Consider the following 22,664-nt stretch of genomic DNA (forward strand, 5'->3'; position numbering starts at 1 on the left):
TTCAATGAGAAGCCCATGCACCGCAAGGAAAAGTAGCCCCCGCTCGCCACAACTAAAGAAAGACTGTGCACAGCAGCAAAGACCAACACAGCCAAAAATAAACTTATTTTTAAAAAAATAAAAGAAAAAATTAAATATTAAAAAAAAGGCATCATGAAAGGAATAAGAGGATAACAAAAGGTTTATACAAGCTACAAGAGAACTAAGCTCTACAAAACTGTAAATAGGCTGCACTTTTCCCCTAGAAAAGTAGTACCACCCACAAATCCTACTTCCCTTGGAAACTGTGGTTGGTAAATGCCTAATTAAAAGAAGAACATTCTTTGGATATGTATATAAATATAGCTCCTCTCCATTTTGAGAATACATTTAAAGACTGTGTTGGTACACATACATTTAAACACGTGCAAAATGGATTAAAAGTTATCTGATTTAAAGATGTTACCAATGGGCTACCATGATAGAAAACATTATTTAAAAAAACCCTTTCAGATCTAAAATAGGACTATCTAGGATAGATTTAAACTTTACAAATAGTATTATTTTATGGAATTAAGTAATTTTTCAGACAGAAACAGATCTTGCTTAAATACTCTCACTCTTTTTTTGGATTAAATACTCTTTCTGTAATGTAGTATGACTGAATTTCCATACAAGACTAACTGGTTTCAACTCTATGGTCTAGCAAGAGCCTGGAGTGACTGGTCTGAAAAGTTTTATTCAATTTGATCTTGACTCGTGATGTGGAAAGCCTGAGCCTACATTTTCAAAGCAATTTTCTTCAGGATACATTACATTTAATTTACATTTTAACAAGGCTTGTGTAATAAGAGAGTGATTTATGAGTTAGGTTACCAGATATTTGGTATTTATGAGATATCAAAACTCTGTTACCTCCATGCTATTATTTTTTTTTAAAATTAATTAATTTATTTATTTTGGCTGCGTTGGGTCTTCGTTGTTGCTCATGGGCTTTCTCTAGTTGCAGTGAGCAGGGGCTACTCTTCATTGAGGTGTGCAGGCTTCTCATTGTGGTGGCTTCTCTTGTTGTGGAGTACGGGCTCTAGGTGCACAGGCTTCAGTAGTTGTGGCACTCAGGCTTCAGCATGGCACTCAGGCTTCAGCAGTTGTGGCAGGCGGGCTCTAGAGCGCAGGCTCAGTGGTTGTGGCACACGGGCTTAGTTGCTCCACGGCATGTGGGATCTTCCCGTCCCAGGGCTCGAACTCGTGTCCCCTGCATTGGCAGGCAGATTCTTAACCACTGTGCCACCAGGGAAGCCCCCCTCATGCTATTCTTATTTTATCTCTTCATAAAAATTCTCTACTGTCATAGCTATGTACCAAGTTTTTAACTATTGACAAATCTATTCTAATATTAACTGCAGAGGAGATAACCATAAGGATCACTGAAACGATGTGTATTTTTGAAGCACCTATGGTATTTCCCTGTCACCCTCCCCATCTTCATCTCCCACTGCTCCCTCCACCTACTGTAAGAACTACTGGTGAGCTGGTCCCTGGCAATTTTGAAAAAGTTCCCTGAATATTCTGATGTGTAACTAAGACTGAGAACCACTGGGTATTTGAAAGAACAATGGACTTGGAAGACTTAAGCTCAAAACCTAAATTTGTTACTTAATAGTGACACGTGATTCATTTTCTCAATAATGTATATTTGTTGAGGATTAAATAATATGTGAAATCACTTCATATATCTTCAACAATGGGAATATTTCTTGAAACAATTATTATTATATTCCTAAATGTATTCCTATTTATTATTATTATTATATTCTTCAATAAATTCCTATTTATTCCTAAAAACCTCACTTGGGACATTCATTGACTGTTCTCAGCCTTTGGAGAGGCATGTGTCCCTGCAAGTTGATATCACAATTCACAAATTGATGGATCAGCCATTTGAAATGGTTACATTTATTTCTAATGAGAACATCCTCTCTTTAAATAAGACATGGGCTACTTATTTGTAAATGGGAGTTTTCTGCTGCAAAACTAATGTTTTATTGAGCATTAATGTGGGGGTGAATGATTTTCTTGGTTTTGCCTCAGAAGAGCTCTGAACTCTGGAGTGTCCTTTGTCCTTATGGGAACTCATAGACCAGATTATGTGTGCCTTTTGCCATCTGGAGATATTTCTTGAACATTTTCAATTCTCTAGACTCTCTCCCTTTTATTTCTAATCATAATTTAAGCTCCTTGAGGGAAAGGGCATGCTTTATACTTTTTCCAACTCCCCTCCACTCACAGAAGGAGTCAAATATTTATTTATTGGATAAAAATATGCAGGAAAAATAAGTGTTTGCTTCCCCCACCTTTATTATGGGATTCCAGAAAGGTACTATCTTTTACAAACATGGGTGGATTTTTCTTATTTTTTTCTTCTATTCTCCCTTTGGGCAACTGATAGGAAATAGGTTCTCAGCTCTGGCTGTATAACAGAATCACACCAGGAAGCTTTGGAGAAATACTGATGCCAGGATATCATCCCCAAGATTCTGATTTAATTGGTTTTACGTGGAGTATAAGCAATGTTATTTTTAAAAGGTTCTGCTGTAATCCTAATTGTAGCTAGGAGTGAAAACCTACAGGAGCACATAATAGGTGTTCACTAAATATTTGTTGATTTCATTTGCAGTTGAGAGGTGTGGTCGGCATTAGGTGGTAGAATACCCAGTGTTCACCTTGTTGTCTCCCCAGCCCTGATGGTAACAGCTCTCAGTGTAACTCTGGTGGGACAGTGAGCAGGTAGGTCAATGTTAAGTTCTCTGACATGCTATGGTTCAGCCGCGGTTGTGGTTTCAAGTCCTGATATGGAAACCCAGTGTCTATTTCTGTCTTTGTCTTTCTCTCTTCTTTGACCTCCTTCTCCCACCTCCCAGTGGAAATGTCATTAGGGCTGGAACTTTCTGTTTTGTTCATCACTGTATTTCTAGGGCTTAAAACAGTATCTGTCATATAACAGCTACTCAAAAAATATGAGTTCAATATATTTCTCTTTCTCACACATAAACATACAAATGCAAATAAAGAATTGCAAAAATAACCATTTTATGAGATTTTAAGACCCAGCCTTCTTAATATTACATTCAGAAACAAAACACTGGCATTACTGCTCTTGTTGGGCATGATTCATTCTTCTGCTAGCAAGAAGGTACCAGATGCTTTAGAACTAAGGGAAGAACTACTCCAGTTTCTTTATCTACCTGAAATCTTAACATTGACTATGAATAATGTGAGTTTTGCTAAAACCAATTTGAATAAGTAAAAGTTTATTTCCACTTTCCTTTCTATCACTTTAATGCCTAACTTTTAATATCAACATATCAATAACATATTGGTATATTAAAACATGATTACATTACTCTTTGCACCTTAGATGTTTTTCTGCAGGAAAAGTATTAAGGAGAATAAACTGATGAATATTTTTAAAAATCTGCTTTGAATGTAACAATTCCACAGTTAAAAAAGTGTTTCATTATAAAGGCAGAGTGCCTTGCAGGAACAGGGAAATGCAGGAACAGGCGGACTAAGAGAACAGGGTCACAGCTTGGACCAAGGAATAGAGGTGAAAGCTGGAGTCAACTGGAGAAACTGGCCAAAACAGAAGTGCTGCAGTACTGGGGCTCCAGAAGAAAATAGGTTATTAGATAGGAAGAGATGCTCTTCTTGTCTAGGGAATTTCCCCGTTTCTCCCCTCTGGCCCCTCTCCTACCCCAGTTAATTGCCTACAGTCCTAGATACATGGCCAGGGGTCCCTGAGAAAGCAGAGCAGAACTCAGGACTGGAACCCATAAGGCAGGAACCAGAACACCTGGCTGTTAATTTCCGGAGGATCACTTTGGACTCTGTGAGCTTCCAAGCCATAAGCCTCACTTAAATTGACAGTTTATTTATCTCCAAGAGTATAAATAATAATACTCACATCATATAGTTGTTGCAAGATCCGAACAAGATAATGTATATGAAAATGCTCTGTAAACTGTGAATCCTTAGGTAAATGTTATTCTCACTGTTAGACTGAAGAATTTGTTGAGAAAAAAAATCACTGCTAACTTTTCCTTCATAGTCCATGAGAAAATGTACCTGGGCTAAAGGTATAATCACAGTTACACCACATTTCTAATAATCCATACAAAAATTTGGAAACACAGAAAGTTCCCAATTACTTGGTACTATGAGACAAGTTTTAATAGAAACAAAGATAGAAGCTTTTAGCCAGGAAAATGAAGGCACCTGTCAGATTTAGGACTAAGGCACAAATTACTGAGGGGAAGAACTGGTCCCAAGGATGAACAACTGGCCATTAGTCGGAGTTAAAGTGTGTATGTAACAGGTGTTTCTGTAAAAAGAGCTAATCTAGACAATTCCATGTTTCCATGTTTCAAGGAAGCAAACAGAAAGGATTATTTTGTTTGTTTGTACCATCTAGCTACCAGGCAGAATTGAACTAAAAAATAGGAATGGCTTTTAAAACAGTTTTTCTTACAAGAGAAACTTGGAAGATTGAAATTTCAGACTTTCTAAAAAGAAAAAAAAATTATGGTTTGGATTAAAATCAAAGACCTCATAACAATGCTTTTAGTTTTTATTCATTTATTATAGCTATTGAAATAGAACAACAGTAAAAACAAGCTTATTATGAACATGTATTGACAAACAATGAAATTACCACTCATCTTTGCATTCTGGTATACCAGCTCTTTTTTACTTCAATTTGATTAGCAAAATATAGATATTCCTCAGAAACAGAATAATGACCTGGAAGAATACGACCCTTGAAATCTTTTAAGAATCCAACAGGATGAGAGATTGGGGGCTATATTTTAAAACTATGTGCATTATTGTTTGCCAAATCAAGTTAATGAAATGTTTACTGCTAGAGTGTTATTTTTAAGTTGACAAAAGCATTTTTGCTGACTTGCTCATTGGTCATACACATGCAATTTAAAATGGAATTTCAAAATACTTTTATTACCTGTACCCATGAAGAGACTAACCGGGGTCTCAAGACTGTTAAACGAATTCTGACTTTTGGTTCACGTTAATAACAGAATTGTTAGTCTTGTCAAACATGTGGCTTTCTGTTTTAATAAGATTAAGGCCATAGGGTTCAAGCTTCTTTAGTTTAAATCTCTTGCACCTAACATTTCTTTGCTCTCCCAGCCAGATCAGGGTTTCTCAACCTTGGCACTATAGACATCCTAGGCTGGATGACTCTTTGGTGTAGGGCCTGCCCTGGGCATTGTAGGATGTTTAGCACCCCTGGCCTCTACCCACTACGTGCTACAGCACCACCCAATCCCAGCTGTGACTTGTCAGACACTGCCAAATGTCCTATGTAGGGCACAAGCGTCCCCCACTGAGAACTAGTGAAGTAGAGGAAGAACCATTCTCCTTCCTCTACTTGAGTTCTAGGGTCCATACCCACCACCACTCCATTTTACTTTAGTCAGTCTCTCTCTCTCTGGGTCTCTCTCCCCATCTGCAATCTGTGATTTCTCTTTGACAACCTAACATCTCAATTCTCCCCATTAAAAAAAGGTAAACATACAAATCAGCCAACCTCAAGTAGATTCTACAGCTCACGTAGTTACCGTCCTCTTGTTTTCTTTCACTAGGAATTTTTAGGAAGACTAACCTTCTTTAGCACTTAAACTGAGTTGTTAAAAATAATCTATGCCAGTGATATACTTTTCCTTTATTTTTTTTTAAGCTACAAACCCCACCAAGCACACATATATCTTTATTCTCTTTATTTTACAATGGTATATGTTTATGACCATGAAATGGAGGGCCATATATTTAGTGTATCAAGCTTCATGAAAGACCACCTGATCCCAAGATATTTCACAATCAGTTTACATACTGATGTATGGGCACCATCCATCAAGCATCCTGTTGATGTAAGCTATCTTTATGTCTTACAATTTCAATACATTTGGTTCTTATTAAAATAAAAATGATTAGCATTTTCTACCTTGTATCCTCTTATAAGACTAAAAAACAGGTATAAAAGAAAATTTAACACCTTATAGCAATTAATTCTTCTGTGACTTTTCTTGCGGTTGACTTTGGTCCACGTGCAGATTGTATCTCATGAATGAGATCCTATCAGAATCAAAGCATTGTGATACAGTGTGTTCTGGCCTTAGCCTTCAATATGCTTCATGGATATATGCAACAGGACTTTAGAAATGGCCTTTGAAACAAGCTTTTCTTATGATTATAAGAGACGCTCAGAAGGCTGAAAGGAAATTTCAGACTTATTTTTAAAAGTACGGTTTGGCTAGCTTACTTTCCTGGGACTTATTATCTCACTGGACAACAAATTCCATTTTGGGAGCTCTTTGAATGTTCTGAAACAGTGTTTCTCAACCTTTTTTTTAAATAAACTATGGCTTCCAGTAGGATTTTTCACTCAATTCGCTCAGTACTCCAATTAACCCAAGTTTTGCTGAGCTTTAATTCTGGTAGTCCATGTTTTATAAAGAAGAAGACAATGTTTTCAATATGCTATTTCTAACTACCTATCCTACACTCCCACTCCCTATACCTTCCTTGTGGCAAATCCTTTAAATATTTATATTTAACAGGATTTATCTTGTTCTCACTAAATTTTTTCTTCCATGATCAAACTCCTCAGTTTATTTAGCTCTGGAATCCCTGTTGCACAAATTCCTTACCATTGTGGTCATTTGTTTGTTAATATACCTTTTAAAATATGGCACCCAGATCTAAATGAATTATTTCATATGCACATTGAATTAAGGGACTATTTCAGTTTTTATTCTGTACACTGGGCCTTGGTGTTTGGCAACACAGAAGGTCCTCAATAAATAGCTGTATATATGATTTTAACTTAGCTTCTCAATCAGGCAGGATTCTGAGTAAAAAAAAAAAAACAAGGTTTTTCTGTTACGACTACAGGAGTCTTTCCTTTCTACACAGAGATCCCTCCTCCATAGTGGTTAAAGTGGTTGGCCAGAGAGGAGGCTCATTCTTTCTAAAAGACACCCAAAGGGGGAAATTCTTGGCAAAGATCCTGAGAGTAGAAGCCCCTTGCAGTGACCAGGGATAGAGGACAATTGACCACATCAGAAATGTATAAGACAGTTAATGCAAGTGACAGAATTTCACAAACCTTTAGAGTTCACAAAAAAGTTATCCAGGGCTTATGAGCTAATGCAGACTAACTGGTGCCTTCTGTTTCTGCTCTGCCATTATCTATCAGTAATAAATGGTTTAATCCTAAAAATATATTATGTGGTTTTCATTCTTGGCTCTAGATTACTCATGGAGAAGACAAAATATAACCTTTAATTTGGTTTGACAAGACATCCTACATAATAAATAAATAAATTGCTACTAGTAAAATTGCACTCAAAGAATGCATTTTTGGCTCCCAAACAATCACATTCCAGTTTCACTAAAAAAAAAAAAAAATCTGCTTAAGCCAATATATGATGTACTTCCAGAAATATGGATCAATCATACCATACCTGAACATTTGGTAGAACTCAGTTTTATGTTACCCTGTGCTTTATACCTGAACACACACACACACACACACACACACACACACACATATCCCTTTTTCATTCTGATTAACATATCACAGAAAACAAAACAATAAAAGAAAATCTATTAGGTAATTGTTGTATATCATGTAGTATAGGATTTTTCTCCTCTTGGCCTTCGTTCCGTCTCTTCAGACAAAATCCACGTTCTTACTACTTTTGGCAAGTTGTTCTACATTCTGAAATTATTCCATCAGATGGCCTATTCTCCTTTACTTTTATCCTCTGATTTTACTTTTCTCAGTAACTACTGTAGAGTCATATAGCATACTGGTTTGAACAGTTGGGAATGGAGATTCTAGGTGAACAACAGGATGCTTTAATTTCTCTACATCAATACTTAGAGAAATCTTTCTTGGCTACTTCAATAATTCAGAGAAGTTAGACAAAAATGTCCTTGAGAAATTATTTTCAAAAGGCTCTAAAGGCAAGTGAGATAATTGCTGTAAAAAGGTTTTGAACCATCTGAAAGGCATTTTTGATAAGTTCATTATTGTGTTTATCATTCCTCATGGACATAGAACAATGAATTCCCTCATATTTGTAGAGTGGGTACAAAAGCTCAGCTAATATGGGGGTACTTCAAAGACGTCCGCCCTACACATTCTCATATGGCACTGCATGTATTACTTTGATGTAAGAGACTAAAAAACATGCTTAACACAGCTGCCTTCAGCTGCAAGCCAACATTACATGGATTTATTTATTTTTTATTGCTGCATAAATTACCATTTCATAGGGTTGGGCTGTTCAATTGTCATCACAAATTTTATAAGCACATTTTTGAAAAACGAGGAAGGAACTTTCTCTGAAATACTACATAAGGCATTAACAGAGTCATACAGATGAATGGTGGTCTGGATAGTTCCATGGTTAAACAATTTAATGGTTCAAAAATAGTTCTAAAAATCACCTGAACAAAAATGTGCACTCACTCATAAACATAAGACTTCAGAATAAATTGGTAGATGCAAAATGTATAATAAGCATGGCTGGCATAAGAAAAAAGATGGTACAACAAAGAAAAGGTAGTATTTGTACTTATATATAATATCATTAAGAACATATACTAGGGACTTCCCTGGTGGTGCAGTGGTTAAGAATCTGTCTGCTAGTGCAGGGGACATGGGTTCAATCTCTTGTCCGGGAGGATCCCACATGCCACGGAGCAACTAAGCCCACAATCCACAACTACTGAAGCCCGCACACCTAGAGCCTGTGCTCCGCAACAAGAGAAGCCACCGCAATGAGAAGCCCACGCACCTCAATAAAGAGTAGCCCCCACTCACTGCAACTAGAGAAAGCCCACGCGCATCAACGAAGACCCAATGCAGCCAATAAATAAATTAAAAAAAAACAACCAAAGAACATATACTAAAGTACATATATCAAAATACTTCTATGGGGTACTACCCCAAATTTCTACATGTTTTCATAGGAATAGAAACTTACCAACTTTCCAATTGACAAATATTATCAATTAGTACTAGAATAAAACATGGAGAATGAATTGCTCTTAAACACCACTGGCCTGAGCACTCATCTCTGAATTCTGATAAAGTGTTCTGGATTCTAGAAAGGATGAAATGTCCACAGAACAAAAGCCTCGATTATCTATGAGGCATTTTAGTGCAGGATATGTTCAGATATGAAATATATTTCATATATTCTCAGGCAAACTCTTTAGTTTCTATGTAGCAATCTCCTAACAGTAGCAGATTCAGAAACATACAGGAATAGCCAGGGCTATTCAGTTGTCTTTTCAGTAAAACTTGAAGGTATTTGCAGCTCTACTTACTGAGCTCTCTAAAGAATTTATTAGCTCACATAAATTTACTAAGCAAGGAGATGAGAGAGCCTTGATTAACCAACTACAAAGCTATATTCAGAACTCTTTGTTCTTGTAACATTTTCATTCCTTCAACAAGGATCTATTTGAATGCCTATGTATTGGGCACTACTCTAGGTGTTTCATGTACATCTTTGTACATCATGAACAACATGTACAAGAGACATAAGGGATAGGTCACTGAACAAAAGAGATAAAACCTCCACCTCTATGGAGGTGATATTCTAGTGGGAGAAACAGACAATAATATAATAAGCAAGCAAATAATATTGTATGTAAGAAGGTAGTAAGTGTTGTGGGAAAAAAAGGAAGAGAAGAGCAGTCTAAGAAAGGACTGAAAGTGTACGGGTGGATTGATCAGGTAGACCTCACCAAAAAGCCCAGCTCTGAGCAAAGCTGGAAGGAGTCTAGAACATTAGTTGAGTGGTACTGGGGGACAGCATTCTACAGAGTGGGGAGCAATTGGTCCAGAGGTGGGAATACACATGGCATGTCTGAGGTTTTGTTAAGAGAACAGGATTCCAATAAAAATGTATTGAAGGTAAAAACCTCCCTATTTGATTTCTAGAAATACCATAATATTCAACTTCTGTAAATTATGAACATAGGTCTTTATGCATGGAGAACCATCTAGAATGAAGCTCATTAACATCTTACAGGAGGTTATTTCTGGGTAATGGATCTTGGATGGTTTTTACCAACTTCTTTCCATTTCTTTATATTGTTTTGAACTAATGATCATATTAGATTTACAGAAACAGGATTATTTAACAACTAATGCAGGGACTTCCCTGGCGGTCCAGTGGTTAAAACTCCTGCTTCCACTGCAGGGGGCACGGGTTCAATCCCTGGTCGTGGAACTAAGATCCTGCAAGCCATGTGGAGAGGCCAAAAGAAAGAAAGAAAAACAAAACAACTATTGCAAAGCATAAACTTCTATTTATGTATATTTACAAATGACTAAAAGGGCATATTGTATTTGTCCAGAAAGTACAATGCAAAAAACATCATACTTGGCTTTGTAATATCCTCTCATGTACCTCCACTAGTATTTACACCTGTACACGCATAAATAAACATCTGTACACATTTTTCCCTCCTTTAGGTGAAGATGAGAAAATAACATGGACTTTAGAATCAGGCATACCTGGTTTAAACCCCAATTCCAACCAAACTGCACAATGTTGGACAAGTTATTGAAATATTCTGACTTTTCCACTTGGAAAGTAGGGATTCAAACATTCATTAAATCTGTTTTAAATGACAGTTATGTATTATTGAGGGTGCTGGGATTACTACTGGGAATGACTGGGGAGACAGAACACACAGACGAGGAGCTAAGGCAACGTGCCAAATGCTGTGACAGGTAAGGGTGCCACAGAAGTCTGGATGGAGGAAGGAGGTTTGACTATTCCTAAATCATTTAAGGAAGGCTTCACTGAAGAGGTAACATTCAAGCTTAGTCCTAAGGATTAAGTAGGAGTAGGCCAGGAGGGTAGGGGCAGAGTTAGTGTTGGGGCAGCAGAGGCAGCGTGGTTAAACGTAAGGAGGTGTGAAAGGACTAGGGTCAGGTGTCAAAAACCTACAAGCACCACACATCAGCACAGTGTGCTTGTGAGGCTCACCAAAGAAATGCACGGGACAGCGCTCCGACACGGTACCCATGCGAACACAAGAGGTCAATTGTTTCCCAAACCTGGGGGTCCCTTCTGCCTCCTCCCTCACCCTTATACCTCCTTAGCAAGCCCACTATCTTTTTGGTCTCACTATTCTCCAAAGTTCATGCCTTCATTATGCTTCATTTGGCTGGAAGGGTTGCAACTGTCCAGCAAACATAGTATGTACTTCACCAGTGTCAAATGCTTTCAGCTGCCTGACTCTAGCCTAGCTAGAGACCTTGGAAATGTCACTTACTCTCCCATGTCACTTGTAACTAGTAATGCAGAAAGAGTAACAATGATCACTTACCAAGTACCAGGTAGGGTGCCAAGCCCTACAAATACATCGTCTTATTTGAGTCTTACAACAATCTTAAGAGAACGGTACTGCTACAGGCCCCCAACCCCTTATCCATAATTTTGAGATCTAAAAATCACTGAAAGCCAGTAGCTTTTCCTTAGTTTGTAACAAATTCATTTGGATAAAACCTGAATTGAATGCATATAAGGCTATGTATCATTTTTATTCCACTTATAAATTCCCATATTGACTGCTGTGAAAACACAAGTGTGTTGGTGAGGCACTGCCTGAGACCTTGTTGGGGAAGTTATCTAACACATCTAATTACTATACAATATAATCTTTCTGAAAAATTCTGAATTTCAAAATACCTGATGTAAGAATTTCATCTCTTATCATGGATGAGCAAGCTGAGACACAGAGAGGTTAAGTAACTTGTCCAAAGTCACACAGCTAATATTTAGTAGACCCAGGTCTCAAACTCAGGCAATTTGTCTCTAGCTCCTAGACTCTTAATCTTTTAGTTAAATTTGCTCTGAGTGTCCAATAAATTCCAAAGGCTTCCAAAGACAGCTATAAGGTACTGTAAGTCTCACTTTATTATCCTTACTGCTTCATCTGAAGTAGGCTTCTCATCATTTCTAAGACATATTCTCTGCTTTCCAATTTCTAAGTAATCTTTGCTCAGAATTCCCTTTCCTCCAATGCTGCTACTTCCTTCCCATCCCTCCATCCCTTCAGGTTCAACTTCAATGCCAAGTTCTTCAAGATAATGTTCTGGTTTCCCTCAACCACAAATGAGTTAACTATTTCACCGTTTATAGTACTCTGTATTTCTTTTTTTTTCAGCCTCTAGACAAATTCAACCTTATATAATAGCTATCTGTGAGCCTGTCTCCCAACTAAATTGTGCCCTCTTTCAGGGCTGGCAGGAACCATGCCCCATTCACTATGTCCCCATAGCACTAGACCAGTGCTATGGATATCATCATTATTCCATAAATGTTGGCTGCAAGAATAAAAAGCTAACAATATTTTAATTAATGAGTTTTGTATTGATGTATATAGGTGATGTTTTAACACACACAATGACAGACTTAATCTTTCCCTTTTAAAAACATTACCATCTTCAAGTGGAATTTCCTGAAGAATTTTCTCTTGTTTCTCATGAGATTGAACTAACAAACAAAACAAAACAAAACAAAAAACAGGGAGAGAAAAATAAACCATTTCTACTTATGAACATCTAGACTCTAATGCTGGCTCATCACCTTGAACTTTAGTTCCCACATAGAAATTATCCTATTAGAAAAGTGAACATGATATAACATCTTTAGCATCTTTCCATTCTGATGAATTTGGTTGGTAGAGGGAATTACTGAAGAGAGCATTTCATATTTAGATTTTATTCTGAGTATGCAAATTTTAAATGCTTTACTATTAAGAATATACTTCTAATATTTTCCAGAGGTATGGCCTAAAAATGTGTTTTCTTTTGAAATGTCTATTTCTTATTTTATGTAAAGGATGGCTGCAGGTGGAATTATGAGTGGCTTCAAAATGGAATATTAATTTTAAAGAGGACCAGCTGACATAATTTGCACGTGGAAAATTTGGCCTATTTCCATTTTTCTTGCAGTTTTTTCTTTTAGGTTAATAATGTATATAAGCATATTATGTGCTCTGAACTGGCTTTCTAGCAATGGTAATGGATTCCTCTTATTCCATCCACATTTGTAAATGACTGGCTAGGATTAGGCCATCAAACAAAGTAAGTTAACTGTTCCATAAAGAAACCCACCCAACAGTTCTGATCTCAGCAGTCTCATGCTCCATTCAAAAGATTTCATTCTATTATTTTTCTGATAAAATTTGGAAGTTAAATGAGCTTACTTAAACTATACCATTTGTGACATACATTTTAGGGCCTCTATGCTAAAATCAACTATTTTTTTTTTGTTGTTGAAATGTATTTCATGGAAACACCAAAAATGAATTTTATTCCTTTTAAAGGCAAAATCCCATGAAAACAAATTATTTAGGTATATTTACTATCTTACTTAGCATCTCTCATATTTGATCCGTCTACGTCCTCTCTGACTCCACTTCTACTGCCTATAGGCTCTCATCATATCATGCTGAGCCACTGGAATATACCTTTAATTTGCTTCCCCTGCCTTGGATCTCTCTACCCTCTAAGTTGTCCTCCACTTAGATGCTAGAATGACTTTTCTAAAATGTGAAGCCATTAATGTTATTTTCTGGTTTAAATCTCTTCCCTGGCTTCCCATTGTCTCTGGGATGGTCAGCTGCATTGTGTGACATACCTTCTTTCCATGCTATGCTGCCTACTGCTCCTCTAGCCCTATGCTCCTTATTATGAAACCGTGTACAGTTCATGCCAGGTTGCTTCATCCCTCCATGCCAGTGCCCAAGCTGTTCTCTCTATCCAGAAAACAAAAAACAGTGGCAAATCTCAACATTTAACTAGCTCTCTTGACATTTGTTGACTGGGGTTGGTTGGTGTGGAGCTTCTGGTAAACATTTAATCTCAACTCAAGAGGTCCAATCTCTGGCTTCCCTGGATTCAGGTCGTCATCATCGTGGCAACTTCTGTTGGTCCCTACCTCATATGAAACCTCATCAAGATAACTTTCATTAGTGCTCGTAAGCCAGACATTTAATTAGAAATGACTTTCAGGAGAAGCCCACTAGAAGTAACAGATGCTATATACACTGCTCTTATCTAAAACTAACTGAGGTTTTAGTATTTAGCACAAGTAATTCTGAACTGCTCTACAGTAACAAATCACACTATCATAAAAATACTCAATTTTTTCATTCATTTAACAAGGTTTCACAATGTAGCTAGGCTTCTTTATCATTATTTGGGAAAAAATTTCAGCAAAATTTTCCTATGGAAAATGTTAGCCAACAAAGAGGCATGTTTTACAGCAGAAAGAAATTGTCAAATTATGAATGAAGTTTCTCAAAAATGTGTAGAGTGTCTTTAATTTATTGGCCCAAATAATAAGGGTCAATCTTTTGAAAGAAATGATTTTTCTAAGTATATATTTATTTTTATTATTACCATCTAAACCTTATGAACTTTAAGCTTACAAGTCCAGTCTCCTAAAATGGGAAGATTTCAAATGTGCTTTATGCAAAATATAGCTTCCTATGAATGTGTTCATTTTGACTACTTTGTGATGTTTTATATCAAGGATAAACCACCAGTTGACGTTCAGAATGAAGATGTCTAGAGCTACAAAGGAATACCTGACATCATGAGATGCAATGTGGCTTCCTCTCCTTTCAGGAGAGAAGACAGAAGAAAATGGTCAGATTTTTCCTCCAAATAATTAAAGACATAAAACAACAGGTCCAAGAAAGCCAGAGAACCCTGAGTAGGATAAACAACAACAATTACAAAATCATATATTCAAACTACTGAAAATTAAAAATAAAGAAGAGATCTTGAAGGCAGCCAGAAAAAGAAAAGACTATATATGGAGAGGAACAAACATAAGGATTGCACCAAGCTTCTTTTCACAAACTATGCAAGCCAGAAGACAATCAAGTGACATCTTTAAAGTGCTGAAAGAAAATCACTGGGCTAAGACTGTTCTCGGAGGCAAGCTTAGGTCCAGCAAGGGTCCTACTAGTAATCTGGCTGCAGTTCCCTTGAGGAGTTACTTTTCCCAAGTTCATGGTGTCTGTATATTTGTCTTGGACATGGCTTAATAATTTACCTAAAACATCCAATAAACAGACAACACCACATTACCATCTAATACTATTCTATATATATATGATTTCTGTATGATTGTTGTTTAGTTATAAGCAGAAATGAGTAGGTCACAGTACCTTTTTACTGTCCTCAAACAGACTAACAACAGCACAAACGTATATAGCCTCACTATGTTCTACTTTCTAAGTGCTCTATACTTATTAAAAGAGACACTGTATTACTTTTTGCATACTAGCCCAAAGAAAATATGCACTAATGTATGCTGTTGATTTTTCTAACCTTTCTTTCTACAACTCACTGCATATTTGACTTCCACATCTGAGCAAGAATGTTACTTTTGGAATGACTCTGATACTCAAGATTGCTGAAATGTCTCTTTCCCTAGATTATACTATTCAAAATAGAACTTTCTTCCTCCTCCATGCCTCCTGGTATTGCAATCACTTTCTATCTGCTTACTCTATTTTTTTTTCATAGCGCTTATTACTACATGACATATAACATTTTAAATATATTTGCCTGTTCATTGTCAGTCTCCTGTACTAGAATGTACAACAGTAGGGACTTTGTTTCTCTTGGTCACTCATTGCTGTATCTCCAGCACTTAGAATAGTTCCTGGAACTAGATGGAATTCATTATGTATTTGTTGAATAGATGTGCAAATGAAGGGAGAATACATGAACAAATAAGCAAAATCCCTTTTGCCTAAGGAATCTGGTAAACTTGGGGTGGGGAAGAGCAGAAGTAGGTAGAAGTTGAATCCCTGCTATGTGAAAGGGGCTTCACTGGCTTCATCTTAGATGTCCAGCACAGTCCTTGGGAGTATTAGCAGACACTCAATAACATTAATTGTAGTTACTGATTGCTGTTCTTATCTCATGAACTCATCTTAACAAAGCTGTGAGTGTGCTACCATTTTCTGGTTTTGCAAATTCAAAAAAGTCCAACAACACGCCCATGTTACAGAGTTAGGAAGTGGCAGTGCTAAATCCACCCAGGTGTGGCAGGCACCAGAGCCCATACCCAGAGGTGGGAAAGACAACACTGAAATGTTCATTGTCCATTTCCTTGAAGCTCACTTCATGTGCTCATTACTTTGTCTTGCTTCCTGAGGGGCTAAACTGTGATCTTTTGTTGAATAAAATTGAATGAATTTTTATTATATGTCATAAAATAATAGGCTCTTTCCTCCAAATTTGGGGTTTTATTCTTGTTTATAACTTGTTTGACCTGACAGTGATAACTTTAAAGTCAACAAGGTAAAAAAATGGACTTTACTAAAGTTACCAAAAATATTCAGTTTAATAAAGGCCTCTAAAAACTGCAGGTCCACACCATAATAAATCAACCTGCACTTGAAAGTGCAAACTGTATATACTGGCACCTGATTCAGCTAAGATAAAAACGACAAGTCCTTCAGTGATAAATTGTCCTCTCCATATTATCCAATGGAAATATTCATATTGTCCAATACCTACAAGCAATTAGAAGGACTGAGTTTAACTTTCAAATTAAAAGGCCATTAAGATGGAGCACAGTCCCCCAATCTGTCTCTGAAAAATATTCACAGAACCTTCTTGGTCTTAAAGCTTGGGAGGAATATAGTACGTTTTCAGATTCCTTTTGTCACAGAGCAATTCAGCCAGCTATTGGAACTGTATGTAGACTACAAGAAACTGTGGGATAAAATAAAATGAGAAACTAACTATGCAGGATCTCTTAAAAGTTATTTAACAATTATACATCATCAGTCAAGGAGAGCTAAACTTTGAGCTAATCTGCTCCCTACCTCCACCCCAGACCATAAAACCAGGCCTAAGAAAAGAGGTACTGAACATCGGACAGGATACCTGCATCCCAAATCTCTGTCTCCCTCATTGCTACCAAAACTGGGAAAGATGTGCATTTAAAAAGAGGTTTAAGTATAAGTCCATTCATCTCTCATCAAGTGTGTAGTGTGTTCATTATCTCCCTCACCATGGTGGGGTTTTGCTTTTCAGTCTATTAGTTACCTACAGGATGCGAGTATGAATTCTGTAAGGCCTGAGAGGAGATTCTGATAAGTCCCATATAATAAAGCAGATATTAGATGTCTACCAAGACCTGGCAATACAATTTAAAATGTCAAAATGAGCAAGACAAAAAAGAAGAATTTACATATGTATTTGTACTTACATATTTTAGATTTGTTTTTATGAATATATTACGGTTTAATATTTAGAAGGAGACTGAATTAGTAAGCATATTGAAATGGGATTTGCAGAATTAAGGCATTAAAGCAGACTAGTTTTTGAAATGTATAACTTTGCACACACATAAAAATGAGTGTCTACCCACTGACCTCTTATTAAAAAGGAATTCTCAAACGAGTATTTAAAATTTATTAACACACCCACTAATTCCTATAGAGACCACAGGAAGAGAGAGAGAGATAGAACATTTTTATTTCTCTCCTTTATGCTGTGTCTACATAATGCTCCTAAATTCTCATGAAATTCATTGAGTCCTAACACAGATCTCAAAATCCAAACTTCAGCTTTATCTTTCGGGTGGCCTCGTTTTGCCCTTCAATTTTCTTAATAATTGTCATTCCATCCACTACTCCTATAGTTCTGCACCTAATTTTGTGAATAGATAAAAGGGAAGCGTTTAGTGGTCTCTGCCCCAAATTCTTTGGCCTGTTTCTGGCTCTCAGCTTTTATTGCCAAAGGCATGAAGATCAAAAGATGCTCTTTGCTGAAGTGTTTACTGCCTTGTAACATACCCTCTCACAACAAAGGAGTTCTTTATTTACATCTAACATGAAATAGTAAGTTCCAAATTAAAAGGCCTGCATCAGACAGATGCAAGTGATAGAATTTTCTTGCCCCACACTCAAGAAAATTCACATAATTAACATTAACATCTAAATGTCCTCCAGAGCAAAAAATACCTCTTAGGGAGGGGGTGCAGCTCTGGCTTTCTTATGGATTTCCTTGGCTTCACCCATACCTTCAATCTTCCCCAACAGGGTGGTGACATGGGCTCATTTCACTAGCACAGAAACGACTCACGACTGCCCTGGAAACATGAACCATTATTTACACTGGAAAGAATGACTGGGAGCCGCTGTGCCCAGCAGCAGACAGCACTAGAGGCAGAAAATGGGGTTGTGTCTCCAATCTGTTATTACTGTCATAACTAATGGAGAGGAATAAAATGGATTACCAGTGCTAAATCAAACTGGGAGGTTTCTGATGCTGCTGCAGGACATTGGCTTCTTACAGTTTATGATATCATCAGGCTTCTTGATGAATTTACAGTCCGGTAATCCTGCCTTGGCATTAGTTTTCCACATGCAAATCCCTGGAATATAAGTCAACTCAGCAAATGAACAGGACTAGGGAACTCCATTGGGTCAAGTTTATTTCAACCTCAGGGAAAGCTAAGACTGGTTGTCTTTATTCCTTACCACATTTTTAAAGCTAATTAAAAGACTTGTCTGAATGACATCTTTTCCCATGCTTTGCATATTCATTGATGCTTATTATGTCTCTGCAATATTATTCTGTTCCTGTCAGAACCAGGTCCCTTCTCATTAATAACATTTGCACTGATTCACTTACTGCTTAGCTGGACTGTATTATCTATATTTTACCATTTTACCCATTTGTCCACTATATTCCTTGTTGGTGTGCTAGTTATATGCCTAATTCAGAGTTTCCATCTAGTCTACATACACCTAGGCCAGGAACTAGGTCTACATAATTAAACTTGTACAAGACCTACCAAAAGACTATACAGGTGGCTTTTTAGGATGACCAAAATTCAGTGACCCCAATCATTCATTCATTCATGCTAGTGTAAAAAAGGAAACAGTGTTGCTCATCATCCAGATATATGAAGGGTTGAATCTCAACCCATTGCGCCCTGAGGGAAATTCAGGTTGGAAAAAAACAGATTGAGGCATTCTGTGCTATGGTAAAAGGCCCTTAGATAGTTAAGATGCATATCTCAGGGGGAATTTCAATGACCCAAGATTCTTGCATTTTCCCATAGAAAAGTACATAGAAAAGTACTAAAATCATTAACTTCAGATATCTGTTCTTTGTGATTAGCAGTAAACTGTCTCCTCCCCTACGTTTTGGGAGGAGTTCCTTAGAGCTATCTGAGAGGCTGTTTCTCAGGCTACAGTCCTCAGGAAAAACCTGAATAAAACTTAAACTCACAACTTTCATGTTGTATGTTTTTCTTTCAGTGGACACTAGGAAGCTACTCTACCCTCTCTTACGGGAATGATGCTGCAGGGAGACGGCTGCTCTCAGCAGTTGGAGAGTTACTGGGTGTCCTAGACCCTACCCCAGACCTTTCAATGATTCCACAGGTAAGGCCCTGGTGAAGGCACCTAGCCCAAAGCTACAGCCTACTCAGGTTCCTGTCCCCACACGCTGGTACTAACTTAGATCAAGGAGTGGCCACAGGATAGAAACTGACAGGGGAAGTGGCAATTTTGGAAGTGAGTCTCAGAGAGATCAGGGGATGTAACATATTTTCATCTGCATCTTCTGTGAGACCTGGTTCCTGACTCCCAGACCTGTATTTCTACCTGGATTCTAGAGACATCTCGTACGCAACATACAGAAAAAGAGGATTCCTTACAAAGCAACTTCTTTTCTTGCATGGTGATCTTAGTTGCTGATTTCAGCAACCCATACGCTCTTAGACACCAAAATCTGCCAATTCTTGCCATTAAATATCTTGTGAATACACCCCTCCTCTTCAGTCACATAGCTAGGACCATTGCCAAGCCTTATTCCTTCACATGGATAATTATAGCAGCTTCCTAACTCATCTTCCTGCCTCTAGTCTTTCCCCCCTTAATTGCATCCTTACATTTACCTACAGTTGACCCTTAAACAACATGGGGGTTAGGGGAACCGACCCTCCCCATAGTCGAAAATTTGCATTTAACTGATAGTCGGCCCTTCATATTTGCATTTCCTCCATGTCCACATTTCTATGACTGTGGATTCAACCAACTGCAGATCATGGAGTACTGTAGCATTTACTACTGGAAAAAAAATCCATGGATAAATGGACTGGTGCAGTTCAAACCGTGTTGCTCAAGGGTCACCTGTATAATTTGTTCATGGCATTTTGCTGCTTAAAATCTTTCCAATGGTTGGCTACAACATGGAGGATAATGTTTAAGTTCTTCAAAATGGTAAAAAGTCCTTCAAGACCCACCCCAGCTTCCGGCTTAACCTCTATCACTCTCTCTTACAAACTCTACCTCTCCCACTATCCTGACTGATGTCTCTAGTGACCCTATACATAAAATGTCTAGAATTCCCTTCCTCACTTGTCTACTAATAAACTCCTGCAAGGAAACCAGGGACACATTAGGTTTCAGTTAGGCAAGGAGATAGAGAAAGTATTCTGCCATTAAGAAGCCTGAGAGTGAAGGAGAACACAATATAAAGGGTGGGGAAGCACAGAGCATGCTGGTATGAGACTTTGTGAACGACCAGAAAACCATGTTTGTCCTTTATGGCATTTATCTCAGTTTATTATACACCTGAGAGGACTTCAGTCTCATACATCTCACACACTGTTAAGGCTTAAAGGGCAGTTGGGGAACAGTGGGCATTCCCTACTCAGAGATAGATTGCAAGCTCTGGTGCTAGACTGCCAAGGTCCAAAACTGGACTGTACTACTTATTTGATGACCTTGGGCAAGTCACTTATTATTCCTGTGGTTCTGCTAAATGTTTTTAGCTGCTAAATGGTAATCTACTTCAGAAGGTGGCTGTGAGAATGAATGAATTAATACATATACAGTATGAGGTTGAACAGTATGAAATTACCATTTTTATAGGTCAAAATGCTCAAATATCAGCAAGTGCGTATGGTTCAACCAAAAATTTAAAACAATGCCTAATGAATAGTACATACTCCAAAAGTGTTATTGTTTCTTCTCATAGATGCTTCTAAACCATTCGTTGAGGTTTATATCACCCAATAGTCTTTTCTCATTGATGTCCTCTTACTAATCTCCAGGTTCCTTTAAAACAAGACTAGGCCACTTGGGTACCATTTTTAACACAACCCTTGTCCTATCACCATCCTGGATGACTTCAGTATCCATCTTGTTAACCTATCCAATTCTTCACCTGCTTCACCTCCAGGGTCACCCACATCAAGGTCATACCCTGGAATAAATCATCAAGTGGTGCTGCTTCCCATCCCATATCCAAAGATGATGACAATCTCCGATATTTCCAGTCCTCTCCTGCCTGTGCTTTAACTATCTCTCTTCTTTAGTCCCAGGAGAACCCTTGACCCCTCTCCTGGCCTCACTGCTTTACCCAGCTGGTATACCATGGTTCATATCACCCTAACACTCTCTCACCAATAGCTTCAACTACATTGGACCTCTGTCCTTTTGCTTCACTTGTTTAACAAAATCTCAATACAGGATCAATTCAAAAATATACTTTCTATATTTCATGACCCAGCTGTTTAAAACACAGTTGGGGAAAATCAGTTTTCAGACTGATGCCACTATAAATCTGCAGCCCTCAATCTCTGCGCAATCTCTCACTCATCCTTGCTTAGCTTGCCTTTATTTTACTAAGCAACATTTCAAAACTGTCATTATGCTCAAGACTCCAACCAAAGCCTCATCTTCTACTTCAATGAGACAATTACACATACATTATCTCAGCATCCTCCCCTTCCTAGCTATCTCTGGACAAATTCTTACACTCTTTCTTCCTGTTCAGAAGATGATGCATCCCTACTCTGGTTCAAGGCTCTGCTCTCCACATATGGCCCCAATCTTCTTTCATCTCTCTGAGGATCTTGTTCTATCAATTATCCCCCCTTTGCCCTAAATATTCAACCTCTCACTGCCTATTTGCTTTTTCCCCTAAGCCCAGAAGCCAACTTAACTTTGGGCTTAATACGTTAATATTTTCCTCTTCTTGAACCTGGGTTGTCCTCTAGGAACTGTCCCCTTCCTTCTCTTCTAATCCAAGGGATTTGAAAGAGAGGTCTGTGCTCAGTATCTCAACTTTCTGACCCTTCCCATTTACCTTACAGCAAACCACAATCTGACTTCTGCCCTGGCCATTGCACTGAAAACTTCTTTCATGAGCCCACCAACGAAGTCCATAATGCCATCCCGATGGACAAGGATCAAATCTCTGTTTTCTCTGCTTTTTCTTTCCAGTCTCCCTCATTGGTTCCTCTTCTTTTGTTTGCCCTTGAATGCCTGTGTTCCTCAAGGCTTCTCCAGTGGTACTCTGCTCATTCTACGTACTCTACTTGTACAATTTCATTAGCTCTTGATTTTAAATATCATTGATAAGGGGTGACTTCAAATCTGTATTTCTAGTCCATATTCTCTTCCAATGCCTGCCACATTTATTTACTTGGATAGCCCACACAGGGACTTAAACCTAACATATCATTCATTCAGTTTTTTAAAAAATATTTATTGATGACTCACACTTCAACTAGTAT

The 22,664-nt window shown here is 37.8% G+C and overlaps 2 protein-coding genes across 3 annotated transcripts in view; one reads left to right on the top strand and one right to left on the bottom strand.

The window, feature by feature from the left end:
• The window catches only part of CMSS1 (cms1 ribosomal small subunit homolog), a 397,814-nt gene that overhangs the window by 204,613 nt on the left and 170,537 nt on the right, over positions 1-22,664 (bottom strand). The window lies entirely within an intron of this gene.
• The window catches only part of LOC116752733 (filamin A-interacting protein 1-like), a 63,511-nt gene continuing 60,254 nt past the window's right edge, over positions 19,408-22,664 (top strand). For both annotated transcript variants that reach the window (XM_032629474.1, XM_032629476.1), the window contains exon 1: positions 19,408-19,521. The gene's annotated coding sequence lies outside the window, so the exon portion shown is untranslated. The remainder of the gene's footprint in view (positions 19,522-22,664) is intronic.

This window comes from Phocoena sinus, chromosome 4 (genome assembly GCF_008692025.1).
Source record: "Phocoena sinus isolate mPhoSin1 chromosome 4, mPhoSin1.pri, whole genome shotgun sequence".
NCBI lineage: Eukaryota > Metazoa > Chordata > Mammalia > Artiodactyla > Phocoenidae > Phocoena > Phocoena sinus.